This window comes from Trachypithecus francoisi, unplaced genomic scaffold, assembly GCF_009764315.1.
Source record: "Trachypithecus francoisi isolate TF-2019V2 unplaced genomic scaffold, Tfra_2.0 Lachesis_group3, whole genome shotgun sequence".
Classification (NCBI taxonomy): Eukaryota; Metazoa; Chordata; class Mammalia; order Primates; family Cercopithecidae; genus Trachypithecus; species Trachypithecus francoisi.
The window spans coordinates 161,890,244-161,904,877 of NW_022681468.1; the positions used below are offsets into that span (position 1 = coordinate 161,890,244).

Consider the following 14,634-nt stretch of genomic DNA (forward strand, 5'->3'; position numbering starts at 1 on the left):
GGAAGAAGACTCTGGCCTCTTACATCAGGAACCCATGAAAAGCCACACTGAATCTGTATAAACTCCAATGTACTTTCACAGAAGGGTTTAAGGATACCAACCCTGGTTATAATTTTTAGGACCAAATATATATATATAAATCATTTAAAAAATATATATATATGGAGTGCCATGGTTTGGGTCTTAAGGAGGTTTGATGACATAAAAATGATGCTCATAAGTATTATGCTGAGACCCATTCTTGGGAGGAGATGTGGGGGTGTCCTAGGCTATGCAAAACATAGCTATGGAAACAGAAGTTATTAAGAGAAAGAACAAGCAGTCTGAGAATTTAGATGAGAGACTGTAATAGAATAAAAGCATCAGATTAGTGAATGTTGTCCTAGTAATTTGGAATAAAAGTAATAAAAAATGGAGTCAGACTACTAAATGGCAAAAATAGGGACTTGAAGAACTTAATTTTATACCTGAGCTTTGCTTTGATTGAACGTTGAGAAATCTTGTGATTTGTTGGTATCATCTCAAATCAACTTATTTTTCATCTCAACATGAAGAATATCAGCTCTAGCCTTTTGGAATTTCAGCAACTCAAATGCTTGTTAGAACTTATCCAGGACTGCTTGGAGGACCCAAAATACTAATAATCCATATGCCTTTTTTTCCAGCCAAAATTAACTATCTTAAGAGTTATTTTTCAGTGCTCTGAGGATATCCATAAATATATCCCAAGGCACTCTGCAGTATGTTTTCAATCTACGGCCCTGCGCACTGGGGATGCACACTGGATTGTTGAATGGAGTGTTGCCTCCATTTGACTTTGATTGACTAATGGGACAGACACAATAAAGACCACTTGAGAGCCCCCTCATGAAGGAGGGCTACAAACTTGGAGTCCAATTCTCCACCTCCCCTGACAGGTAGGCTATTCAGTGCCTTGGGAATCCAACATGAAGGACTGCTTATAGCAGTCCTTGAAAACCTTCACAGAATGTGAACTGGGAGAAGCTAAATGCTGTACTCACAAGCTGGGTGACTTCTCCATTGATTTTTACCATAGTTCACTGAAATATTTTCTAAACTAACAGGTATAAATTCACGGACAGATTAGAATAGATCCTTGGTCCTCTCCATTTTTCTGGCACTTTTGTTGCCAGGAATTCAAATACAACTAAGAGAAAAAGTGGGTAGCTGGCAAGAACAGATAATTTCTCAAATATTGGTAGCAGTAACTCAACTTTGAGAAAATATGGAGAAAGAAAAGGAAAAAAAAAACCTTAAGACTGCAGTGTTAGCTGCCCAGTTACAATTATTCACAAAGTAACAAACACTTACTTGGGCCACCAGTAAGTAAGAGGGCACAAGCTAATGGGAAGTTAATACATCACTCTTGTAAAAAGTCAACACATTAGAAAAACGAATCTTGGATAAGATTGAGAAAGATGCAAGGGATAAAACCTGACAAGCTTTACAACCTCCTTGAGGAGGTCTTCCCTACTCTATAAAATCAGAAAATAATTGGCAAATGGAGAAAAGCATGGGCAAAATTGATATAATGAGGAAACAGAGCTGGGAATAGGATAAACTTATGTGTCTGTTTCTTTTTCCCATCTTTTAATCTTTCTCTACCCTTTCTACTGGATACTGGAGTAATGTATTCCACAATTTCTACAGACCTTTTCTGTTTTATCCTAAAGTAGGAAAACATCCAAGATATAAGTATTTCTGGACTATCTCCTACCTATTCTTTCTCCTCTGAGGTTTTCATGCAAATAGGCCTTCTCTAAGGAAAATATGCCTTGTCTCCTAATATTCCCAGTAATCTTTTAGGAAAGGGCCTGCTGTATAAACCAAGGGCTATGATCTTCTGTACTCTGAAGAGAGTGCTTTTGGAACTGGGATGCAAGGTATCTGCATGGCTAAGTATGGGCTTTCTGAAACAAAAGATGGCTGTGAGAGAGTGGGAGTCTCACTTAATGCTGGAGAAGCACCCCCAAGTTACAGAAACTAAACACATATCTATGAGTCCTAGGAAAAAATGATAATGATTTAATAAAAGGGATCAATACCATTTTGTTAACTTACAAAAGAGAAAAACCTTGGCCATGTATAGAACATTTTCTCTATTTTTATCTCAAATACAATGTAATTAGAAAATTTAATAAAATATGGCATAGGAAAAAAAGGCACATTCACTACATGATGCTTCCATATTGCCTGTGAGAAAGTTAGGAAAACTTGACAGGAAAGGTCAAACTGTTATAGATTTACGCATGATCTTAGAGAAACAAGTCGTGATATCCTCTGACACTTGTAAGTCCCAATCTTGCTACTATCTTAATATCTGTTCCTGAGTTATCTAAGTATTTTTCTGTCATGGATTTATGTTCAATGTTTTGTTCTCCACGTTTAGCTGGGGAGTTGAGGTTCCTGTTTGAGTTTACTTGTGGAGCGGGAGGCTTTCAATATTTGTGGCAATGGATCTTCCTGAAATTCAGTCACCTACTGCATTCTCTGGGCATTTATAAGAAAATGTAAAGAATTTTCCTGACATTAGGATTCCATGCTAATTATTATTGATAGCTACTAATACCTTACATGCTAGTAAAGAAGACATTTTAGCTTTACTAAATTTCTTAGACTCCCAGGACATAAAACCTTGCTAGCTAAGTTGCAATATTATCAAACCAAAGTAAAATATTTGGAATCTGTGTTCTTGGCAGATGGAAGGTGGTTGCATCCTGAAGTCAGCCTAATATACAAATGAAACTACATACTAAAAAAAAAAAAAAAAACTTCACTGATTTTGAGGATTAATTGTGGATCTCTGCCTTTTATGAAAAGGCTAAGCCTCTCACTGAGATGTTACACGAAACATCACTAGAACTTTTTACTGAAGTCAAAATAAGGCTGAAGAAGTCTTTTATGCCCTTAAAATGGCAGCTATTTCTTCACTTGTATTACTTTTTTAACCTTGTTAAAAAAGCGGTTCTACCTTTTCTGTCTTGAGATTTAGGGTTACTCCAAAATTAGGCCTTGATTATAGGCACATTGCTTACTTTCCTGGGTTCTTGTCTTTTGTTTCTCTGGAAATGCCATGATATTTACAAAGTAGAGTGGCAACCACTCCCCTGATTGAAAAGGCTGATTCAGTCCTTGTCTCTGGGAAATTTAACTTACTTACAAGTACTTCATGTCGTTACTGCTATTTTACAAGTTCATAAGACACAGTACTTGTCAGTGTGCTGTCAAATGAGCTAAGAACAAGTCTTACTGTCTAATCCTAATGCTATTCTAGGCAGGTGTAACCTTTTGACAGCTACTCTGTGGCCAGATCTTGACAGAGTAAGTTGAACATGACTGTCTCAGAGTCATTGAGGATGACACTGGAGCATGGTCTGGTTTATCTAATAGTCCTGTTCCCAATGCTGACTGAATATTCATCAATATATTCTGTGTGAAAGACCCACAAGGGAATATAAAAGCATCTTCTATGTTAATCAACCCTCATGAAGCGTAGAGGCTTCTGTTTTTCAAAACATAAAATCAGCCCAAGTGGCAGAATTGTAGTTATTATACCAGCTGTTAAATTAGCCACCAGTTGTAAAGCATATACCTATACTGATATTAACTGTATGTCTGTGGTCTGTTATGTGACTAGCCAACTTTGGAAGAATAGATGCTAATATCAATAGGAACTAAAATGTTACATGAGAAACTAATTTCTGATTTAATAGAGTTATTCAAACTTCTCTAACAGATTTATGTAATTGATTGTAAAGCTCACACTGGAAAACAAGATTAACTCTTTAAAAAGAAATTAATTTGCAGACCTTTAAACTGGGGAAATCAAACCCCTATCACTTCTATCGAAAACCTCCTATTCATAATTTCAGAAATAGCCAACTCTGTAAGAATGAGAAAATTAGGAATGAAGGAGAACTAAGATGAACACCACAGGAAAATGAGAATTACATAATGAAATCTTTCCTTTATTCCAATTGTTATATGATTGAGTGACTTTTTCATACCACCAACAAGTTCATTCAAGCAAAAGGAATATACTGACAACTTGAAATCTCTGTAATAAGATCATGTAATTCAGGAAACAATATGAAGATATGCTGTTTGTCAGAAAAATTCGTTACTTACCTAAGATAAGTCAAGAAAGCCTGCTGAGGCCAATGATACCTAGGATCTCCTGGCACAAGAACTTCATAGAACTTCCACCTTTAGAAGATATTCAGTATTCTTACCAGTGTTGTGTATTGGTGTCTGGATAGGCTAAAGCAGATGCTCAGCGATCAAGCTCTTACTGAATCATATCATCTCAGCCGCTGGAATTCCTGAATATCTGGAATCCAGTAGGGGAAGTCATTCTATGTGTATGGGAATTTGGGAGCTTTGTAATGCTCTACAAATACCAATAACTTGCCTACTTGTTATCCCCAGTCTTCTGAACAAGTGGAATGAATGAACCACATGCCCTAAAGAATTATTTAGCTAAAGTATGTAAAACTTTACCATCCGTTTCATTTAAAATAAGATTAAATCCCTCTAGCAAGCATAACATTTCTCCCTTTGAGTTTGGAAGATCTACGAATCTTGGGCTTAAGCCTAACCCATTCTCTGATACAATGGAAAACCCTCATGACCATACATGATACTTAAAGAGTTTGTGGGTTTCCCTGGGGCTCACCTTGCCAACATGTGGCCAGATGCTCAAAAAGCCCCCCCGGGAATGTGTCATTGATATTGACCAGGAGGCTCAGTCTGTATCAAAGTGTTCTGATGACAGACTATGATCACACTGGACAGAACCCTATCAAGTGTGGTTGAGGATTCATAGTGCTATCAAGATGAAGGAGAAACCCAAGTGGATACGTGCTTCACATGTGAGACCAATATCCACCATTGAATGGGCCTTACGGATAAATTCTCTAGATAGTAACCTTGAATAATATGGAAGCAGAAGAGAAAAACTTATCTGATAGCAGGAGAGATAGACTGTTTTGTTATTAATACTTTCTTAATTATTTTGAGCATTACAATTTTGATACTTAGTTTGTATCAATTGAACATAAAGCTTAGTATCTCAACCTCAAGGAATTCTGTGGTAATTAAAAATTGTCCTGAATATGAGATGAGGACTCAATAAACCCCTCTCTTTGTCATAATACTTCAGACTCACCAACTGGATGATTTAAATTTAGAAGAAATGAAAAATTTCACATCTTCCCACTGATTAGCCAATATTACTGAAAAAAAATCTTAAATATCACCCTTTGTGTTATTGAAGATACTGATGAGAAGAAATATTTAACTAATTGAACATAATTATATTCAAATTGAAAGTCCCTGAAGGTTGTCACAAAGCTCTAACAACTCTGTATCTTTTCTTGTTTGTTTGCTTTTGAGCAGAAAACTCTTGTTGCCCAGGCTAGAGTGCAGTGGCGCTATCTCGGCTCACCGCAACCTCCACCTTCCAGGTTCAAGTGATTCTCCTGCCTCAGTCTCCCAAGTAGCTGGGATTACAGGCATGCACCACCATGCCTGGCTAATTTTGTGTTTTTCATAGAGACGGGGTTTCTCCATGTTAGTCAGGATGGTCTCGAGCTCCCAACCTCAGGTGATCCACCCGCCTCAGACTCCCAAAGTGTTAGGATTACAGGTGTGAGCCACCATGCCTGGCCTGGCCTGGCCCAACTCTATGTCTTAAATAGCCATGGGGATCCAATTTAATAAAGCTGAAATAGATGCACAGATGGGGAGGAAATATCCCAGCCCAAATGATGAAGGTTAGTTTCTTCAAAACCCCCAAAACATATCATCCCCTAAAAATGAGCTTACCCTGTCTAGAACCTGGCAGTCTCCAGTCCCCATACTTATGAACTCAAGGATAATTAAATGGTCTGTATCATTTAATATTACAATAGCTAATGTGAGTAAATGGAATTCTACTTGTACATGATAGGCTTTACCACTATGAAATGTTTTTACACAAGGACTAAAATGGCACTATGATCAAACTAAAATAGATTTCTTTTCTTAATAGATGGGGTCTGGCTTTGTTGCCTACACTGGAGTGCAGTAGCACAATCACAGCTCTGTATTGCCTGTAACTCCTGGGCTCAAGGGATTCTCCTGTCTCAGCTTCCTGAGTAGCTGGGACTATAGGGACATGCCACCATGCCTGCCTTATTCTTTCTTTCTTTCTTTCTTTTTTTCTTTTCTTTTCTTTTCTTTTTCTTTCTTTCTTTCTTCTTTCTTTCTTTTTTTGTAGAGTCAGGGTCTTGCTCAGGCTGGTTTCAAACTTCTGGCCTCAAATTATCCTGCTGCCTCAGCCTTCTGAAGCACTGGGTTTGTGAGCCACCATACCTGGCCAGAGATTATTAAATATAGTATTAGGGGGAATAAAAATTAGGACTACAATTGTAAATTCTTCTGATATAGATACAATTACTGATAAACTTAGTGCTTTGGACAATTTGCAGAAAGATGCAAACATGATAGAATCAAAATCTAAACAAGATATGAAAATAAAGAAAAACAAAAATGGAATTGGGAAAGCATTTGGAATTGGACATCTGGTAATAAAATCCTATTGCAAAAAAATATATAGTGAAGAATCTTCAGAAACTTTCACTTGCGTGAGTACCACTGGTTATTTAACAGATGCAGTGTATACTTGCTGGTACTGAAATACAAGATTATACCTACTCAGGCAAACAATTAGGTATTGACATACTACTGTCTATGTAGAGATTAAATGATGGTGTAAAAAGATTGATCATATTATAGGTAAGAGAGCTGAAATTTAGCATTGCAGATTGAAATTTATGAAAACTGAAATAAATGAATTTCACTAAAGTACATTTTCTTATTTACATAGTTTATAATGTATTATATAATTCATGAATCTTCAAAAGAAACATATTGAGCTATTCAATAAAAATTTACATTACAGCTTTAGGCCGCCGAGCCTCATCTGTTGATTATGTACTTGGTATAAATTGGGGGGGGAGAAAAAACAAAACGAGAGTGAAAACTAAGCCTCAAAGTATAAAGCATGTAGCAAAGCAGACTACTAAAATTATTCTCAATTTCTAACCCCGTTATATACAGAGAATTCTTATGTGGAGGTAATAAAGAATCTGTTCAAATATGCATTAGTGGTATGACAGTTTCAAACAGCCCACTGAACTAGGAAATATTCACTACCAGGGAGGTCAAGTATACTGATTTGGTCAACCTGGATATTGACATGAGATGTTCTTATGGAGTGACAGCTCCACTTGATGCTATCCTATCACAAAATGTTACTACCTGATGTTGATATCATTAACAATTGAATACAGAAAGTAAGGTCTCTCTACAAGACAAGACCAACATCTCTGTAATATAAATGGGACTCTGAGTGTAACAGATTTAGGGTTTCTGAAAGAATTTTGAAAGTTAAGGATCAAAAGTTTGAAAGTTAAGGTGTAAAGTTAATTACACCTGTAATCCCAGCACTTTGGGAAGGTGAGGTGGCTGGATCACGAGGTCAAGAGATTGAGACCATCCTAGCCAACATGGTGAAACCCCATATCTACTAAAAATACAAAAAAAAAATCAGCTGGATATGGTGGCACGCACCTGTAATCCCCGCTACTTGGGAGGCTGAGGCAGAAGAATCACTTGAACTGGGGAGGCAGAGGCTGCAGTGAGCCAAGATCATGCCACTGCACTCTGGCCTGGTGACAGAGCGAGACTCTGTCTCAGAAAAAAAATAAAATAAGAAAAAGAAAAAGAAAATTAAGGATCCTACCAACAAAATTGGAATATGAGACTGAGGAAATTCAATTCCAGCTAAACCCAGAATTGATTATGTTGATGAACACATGAATTTCATGTGTGTGAAAACATGTGAACTCCTCGTTGTCAGTCTAATGAGAGTGAAAGCAAAAAATACATCGAAGATGTAGGGAAATGACGATACAGAGTGGGCTCATAACTGCATTCTAGATCCTGGGATTGCTTTCTATTAAGGTATATAATTGTAGATCCTTGAGGAATCGCCACACTGTCTTCCACAATGGTTGAACTAGTTGACAGTCCCACCAACAGTATAAAAGTGTTCCTATTTCTCCACATCCTCTCCAGCACCTGTTGTTTCCTGACTTTTTAATGATTGCCATTCTAACTGGTGTGAGGTGGTATCTCATTGTGGTTTTAATTTGCATTTCTCTGATGGCGAGTGATGATGAGCATTTTTTCATGTGTGTGTTGGCTGCATAAATGTCTTCCTTTGAGAAGTGTCTGTTCGTATCCTTTACCCACTTTTTGATGGGGTGTATTTTTTTTCTTGTAAATTTGTTTGAGTTCTTTGTAGGTTCTTTGTAGGTTCTGGATATTAGCCCTTTGTCAGATGAGTAGATTGCAAAAATTTTCTCCCATTCTGTAGGTTGCCTGTTCACTCTGTTGGTAGTTTCTTTTGCTGTGCAGAAGCTCTTTAGTTTAATTAGATCCCGTTTGTCAATTTTGGCTTTTGTTGCCATTGCTTTTGGTGTTTTAGACATGAAGTTCTTGCCCATGTGTATGTCCTGAATGGTATTGAACTAGAAATACCATTTGACCCAGCCATCCCATTACTGGGTTATAAATCATGCTGCTATAAAGACACATGCACACGTATGTTTATTGCAGTGTTTATTGCAGCACTATTTACAATAGCAAAGACTTGGAACCAACCCAAATGTCCATCAATGAAAGACTGGATTAAGAAAGTGTGGCACTTGGCCGGGCGCGGTGGCTCAAGCCTGTAATCCCAGCACTTTGGGAGGCCGAGACGGGCGGATCACGAGGTCAGGAGATCGAGACCATCCTGGCGAACACGGTGAAACCCCGTCTCTACTAAAAAAATACAAAAAACTAGCCGGGCGAGGTGGCGGGCGCCTGTAGTCCCAGCTACTCGGGAGGCTGAGGCAGGAGAATGGCGTAAACCCGGGAGGCGGAGCTTGCAGTGAGCTGAGATCCGGCCACTGCACTCCAGCCCGGGCGATAGAGCGAGACTCCGTCTCAAAAAAAAAAAAAAAAAAAAAAAAAAAAAAAAAAAAAAAAAAAGAAAGTGTGGCACATATACCATGGAATACTATGTAGCCATAAAAAAGGATGAGTTCATGTCCTTTGTAGGGACATGGATGCAGCTGGAAACCATCATTCTCAGCAAACTATTACAAGAACAGAAAACCAAACACCGCATGTTCTCACTCATAGGTGGGAAGTGAACAATGAGAACACTTGGACACAGGAATGAGAACATCACACACCAGGGCCTGCTGTGGGGTCGGGGGAGAGGGGAGGGATAGCATTAGGAGATATAACTAATGTAAGTGATGAGTTAATGGCTGCAGCACACCAACATGACACATGACACCTGTATACATAGGTAACAAACCTGCGTGTTGTGGCCATGTACCCTAGAATATAAAGTGTAACAATAAAAAAGTATGTAATTTTAGAATACCTCACAAATAGCCCATGCAAAATCCTGCTGAAAGGCAACCATAAATATAGAAAGAATATGTTAAAAAGTGGCATGGTCTAGTATATGCCAAACAAGGCAAGGGTGTATAAAAACCTTAAGGTCTCAGTACGAGAAATCATGCTTGTATTGCTTGTATTGCACACCCATGAAAAAGTCTTCTAAAAATTATTTTTAAAAACTAATTAGAATGGGTAAGATGAGGACAAGGCATAAAATGGTCAAAAACACTGGGAGAATTCAAGGTTAATTTTGACAATGTTAATACAAATAGAAAAACTGACAAAAAAGAAAATACATTTTACATTCGAAAACATATAAGTAGTTGTATACAAATGAAGATACGTACCAAAAATAAATTACAGAGTATGAATCCATATATATATATAAAATGTACAATTTCAAACAATTCAAAAGTAAAAAGATGCAAGACAATAAAATATTCACAAACACGCTCGAAAAATAAATGCTGACGTCCGAATTAGACCAGTTCAACGGAAGTGTGGGGCGTGGATGGGGACCTACCGCAAAAATCACGTGGCGCCCAGGCCAAGGCTGCGATTTCCGGTGCGCGCTTGGAGAGGATGCCTGGGAGGGCGCCCACCATGCCCAGGGGCAGGCTATGTGACTGCCAGGTCTGCAGCTGCGAGTGGTTTCTGGGCCAGCCTCTCTGGTTGGTCATGACCTGGTTGGTGGCCCTAGCCTGTGCCGCGTGGTCCTGGAGTGACCCGGGGGTCTCGCTGGGGGAGCCGGCTTGGGCAGCGGAGGTGCTCCCGGGGGCCTGCAGTAGGGCACACCCTCTGCATCTTGTGCGAGCCCAGTGACCCGCCTGCCCTGTCCTTCCAGGGTTGGGTGGCAGGGAGGGCCAAGGGTGTCCCGCGTCCGTGATGGGTCAGTGTTTCCAGCAAGTGGGTCTGTGGAGAAAGAGCATACCTGAGCCGGCGCACCCTACTATCTTCATGAGGTTCTGTTTGGACACCTGTCCTACTCCTGTCCCCCCAGATGGTGACCTCGGAGGAAGACTTGCGTTGAGCCCAATGGCCCTGGGCCAGTGTCCGTCAACCAGGTGCCAGCCCCTGGTGCGCTGAAGCTCAGGCCCTTCCCTGTGCCCTGGCCTCCTGCACTGAGCTGTGGTGAGCCCATCCAGGTCCTGATGGATTCATGCGTGGGGAGGGTTGTGCCCTGGGTTGGGTCGGTGATGAGAACCTTATATTTTCTTGAAGAGAGGTGATGACTTAAAAATCATGCTCAATAGGATTACACTGAGGCCCAGTCTAGGTGAGAATTTTGGAAGAGGACCCTGGGATCCAGAGGCCCCCAACAGAGCCACTGTATTTTGGGCTACAGACCTAGAGGCACTGAAGGGCATCTGGAGGGGGCCAAGCCTGGCTCTGAGCTCCTCCATGAGGCAGTCCAGGCTCCCTGTGTGGGCATATGCTGGGGCTCTGGTTCCCTAGGGGCAGGGCATGTGGGTGGCTCCTCCCTGACCTGCATTCTCCCCTGTGTCTTTCAGTGAGCTCTTCCACCCAGGCATGGCCCTGGCATTGACTGGCATAGGTGAGTGAATCCTGCTGGGGTCATGGGCCATGAGCCAGGCTGGTGGAGTCACCAAGGGTCAGCCTTTGGGACAGGAGGGTTTCCTTAGGGAATCGACCTGACCTGAATCCCCACTGAGGAGGGCTGGGTTCTCCAGGAGGGCGGCTTCCTTGGGAATCTGACCCAAGGGGGATATCTTCTCTAAAGCCTTGCAGCGGTGATGGTGGTCCAGGCAGCAAAGGGCAGTGCCCAGCTGAGACTCAGTGTGCAGGTTTGGCCTTGAGGACTGCCCAGGTCACATGAGGGGGTCCATAGGAGCTCCAGGGCACCACAGGGGTCACACAGGATCTCTCGTTCCCCAGAGAGGGGTGAGCAATCAAGCCCATGGGGTCAGGCCTTTGGAGATTCAAGGAGTGGGCCCCAACTATGACCCTGAATGGGACTGAGCCTTTGAGCAATGGGCCATCCAGTGGTGCCTCTGAGCCTAGTGGGGGGCGATGCAGCTTCAAGGGGGTTGGGTCAAGGCTGAGCTCTGGCTGGTGCTTGGTAGTGCTGCAGGCTGGCCCTGGGACTCACTGGCTTTGGGCAAAAGGGCCAGCCTGCATCCTGCTGGGGGTCACCCCTTCCCCGTGGGCAACTAGTGGAAAGGTGGCATCCTTAGGTGGGAAGGCCCACTGTCAAGGGTCCTGTCCTGGAAATTTGCCTCCCAGGCTTCTTCTGATCCACGGACTCACCTCCAGGATGGTAGGGTCTTGAGCCTGAGGAAAGGAGAAGATACCATGTGTTCCCCGATTGGCCGAATGTGGCTCGGCTCTGTGTTTGGGAGGTGTGTAGGGCATGGATGGGGACCCGTCGGAGAACACATGTGGCCCGGGGCCCCAGGTTGCGATTTCCCATGCACACTTGGAGAGAACGCTGGGTGGGTGCCCTCCACTCCCAGGCACAGGCTCTGCAACTACCAGGTCTGCAGTGGCATGTGGTTTCCAGGTCAGCCTCCTTGGTTGGCCATGAGCAGGTTGGTTGCCCTGTCCTGTGCCCAGCGGTCTCGGAGTGGCCCAGGGTCCTGCGGGGGAGCTGATGTGGGTAGTGGAGGTGCTTGTGGGGCCTGCAATAGAGCACAGCCCAGGTGTCTCGTGCGTGCTCGGTAACCCACCTGCCCTGTCCTAGGGTGCGGTGATGGGGAGGGCCAAGGGTCCCCTGTGTCCGTAATGGGTCAGTGTTCCCATCACATGGGTCCATGGAGGGAGAGCATGCATGAGCCAGCACCCCCCACCACCATCCCCCTATGGAGGCGTGAGGCCATGTTTGGACGCATGTCCTCCTGTCCCCCAGACGGTGAGCCTGGAGGAAGACTTGCCTTAGGTCCACTGTCCCCGGGCCAATGTCCATCAACCAGGTGCCCAGTCCCCAGTGCGCTGAAGCTCGGCCCTCCCTTGCACTCTGGTCTCCTGCACTGAGCTGTGGTGAGCACATCCAGGTCCCACTGGATGTTTGTGTCGGGAGGGGGGTGCCCTGGGTTGGGTCAATGATGAGAACCTTATATTGTTCTGAAGAGAGGTGATGACTTAAAAATCATGCTCAATAGGATTACGCTGAGGCCCAGCCTAGGTGAGAATTTTGGAAGAGGACACTGGGATCCCTGGCAGGAGGGATTTGGGGCTGGAGACCTGGAGGTCCTAAAGAGTATCTGCAGGGGCCCCAACCCTGTCTCTGCGCTCGTCTGTGAGGGAGCCCAGTTTCCCTGTGCGGGCTTGGTGTCAATGCTCTGGTTCCCTGAGGTGGGGCATGTGGGTGACTCATCCCTGAAGTTCCATTCTCCCTTGTGTCTTTCAGTGAGCTCTTCCACCCAGGAGGACCCCTGGCCTTGAGTGGCATGGGTGAGTGGATCCTGCTGGGCTCATGGGCCGTGGACCAGGCCACATGGGGTCACTGAGGGTCAGCCTTCAGGACGGGAGGGATTCCTCAGGGAGCCAACCTGAATCCCCACTGGGGAGGGATTAGTTCTCCAGGAGGGCCGCTGCCTTGGGAATCTGACCCAAGGAGGACACCTTCCCTGAAGCGCTGCAGGAGTGACATTGGTCCAGGCAGGAAAGGGTTCCATTAGTCCCATGCAGGGCAGCTCCCAGCCGAGACTGGGTGCTAGGGTCTGGCCTTGAGGACTGCCCAGGCCACATGAGGCTGGGTCCCAGGCTGCTATTTCCAGTGTGTGCTTGGAGAGGGAGCCTGGGTAGGCCCCCTCCCCGTGCAGGGGCAGGCTGTGCATCTGCCAGGTCTGCAGCAGTGCCTGCCTTCAGGGCCAGCCTCCTTGGTGGGCCTGAGCTGGATAGTGGCCTTGGCCCCACCCAGGGGTCATAGTGCAGCCCTGGAATTGCAGGGGAGCCACCATGGGGAGTGGAGGTGCTCCAGGGGCCTGCAGTAGGGCACAGCCTGGGCATCTTGCCCAAGCCCAGTGACCAGCCTGCCCTGTTTTCCAGGGTTCAGTGGCAGGGAAGACCCAGGGTCCCCCACATCCATGACCAATACTCTTTCACATGGATCCCATCACCTGGGTCCATGGAGGGACAGCATGTGTGAGCAGGCACCCCTGCCTCCTTTCCCGCATGAAGGCATGAGGTTCTGTTCAGACACTTTCCCCTGTCCCTCAGATGGTGACCCTGAAAGAGGACTTGCATTGGGTCCAATGGCCCAGGGCCAGTGTCTGTCAGCCAGGTGCCCAGCCCCTGGCGCAATGAAGTTTGGGCCCTTCCTGGCTCTCTGGTCTCTTGCACTGAGCTGTGGTGAGCCCATCTGGGTCCTGCTGGATGCATGTGTGGGGAGGGGCGTGCCCTGGGTTGGGTCAATGATGAGAACCTTATACTGTCCTGAAGAGAGGTGATGACTTAAAAATCATGCTCAACAGGATTACGCTGAGGCCCAGCCTAGGTGAGAATGTTGGAAGAGGATACTGGGATCCTGAGATCCCTGGCAGAGCTACTGTATTTTGGGATGGAGATCTGGCGACCCTGAAAGGCACCTGGGGGGCCCAACCCTGTCTCTACGCTCCTCTGTGAGGCAGCCCAGGCTCCCTGTGCAGGCTTGCTGTTGGCACTGTGGTTCCCTGGCGTGGGACACGTTGGTGGCAGCTCCCTGAGCCCCATGCTCCCTTTGTGTCTTTCAGTGAGCTCTTCCACCCAGGAGGGCCCCCTGGCATTGACTGGCATAGGTGAGTGGATCCAACTGGCATCATGGGCCATGGGCCAGGCCGCGAGGGGTTGCCAAGGGTCAGCCTTCGGGAAAGAAGGGTTTCCTCAGGGAGCCAACCTGAATCCCCACTGGGAAGAGATGGGTTCTCCAGGAGGGTGGCTTCCTGGGGAACAGGAACCAAGGAGGATGCCTTCCCTGAAGCCCTGCAGGGGTAACGGTGGTCCAGGCAGGAAAGGGTTCCTTCAGTTCTACCCAGCGCAGCTCCCAGCTGAGTCTCGGGGCTTGCATCTGGACTGTCCTGACAGTATGTGGGGCTACAGGGGTTCTGGGGTGCCTTGGGGGTCACACAGGAGCTCTCTATCCCTGGAGAAAGGTAAAGGTGGGTGATCAGA

General features: G+C 44.8%; 1 protein-coding gene and 3 non-coding genes across 6 annotated transcripts in view; all 4 read left to right on the plus strand.

Moving 5' to 3' along the window:
• The window catches only part of LOC117070978, a 239,965-nt gene that overhangs the window by 109,573 nt on the left and 115,758 nt on the right, over positions 1–14,634 (plus strand). The window contains exons 40-42 of one of the 3 annotated variants that reach the window (XM_033190771.1): positions 10,526–10,656; positions 11,037–11,080; positions 12,392–12,522. The gene's annotated coding sequence lies outside the window, so the exon portion shown is untranslated. Of the gene's footprint in view, positions 1–10,525; positions 10,657–11,036; positions 11,081–12,391; positions 12,523–14,216; positions 14,262–14,634 lie in introns of those variants that run through there. The other 2 variants (XM_033190778.1, XM_033190786.1) reach the window with 2 other exon arrangements.
• On the plus strand, positions 10,713–10,794 carry LOC117071770. Its single transcript, XR_004432514.1, has one exon. It is a non-coding gene; the product is annotated as a small nucleolar RNA SNORD115 (small nucleolar RNA).
• Positions 12,579–12,660, plus strand: LOC117071737. The gene has a single exon (XR_004432483.1). It is a non-coding gene; the product is annotated as a small nucleolar RNA SNORD115 (small nucleolar RNA).
• LOC117071760 lies at positions 13,893–13,974 on the plus strand. Its single transcript, XR_004432504.1, has one exon. It is a non-coding gene; the product is annotated as a small nucleolar RNA SNORD115 (small nucleolar RNA).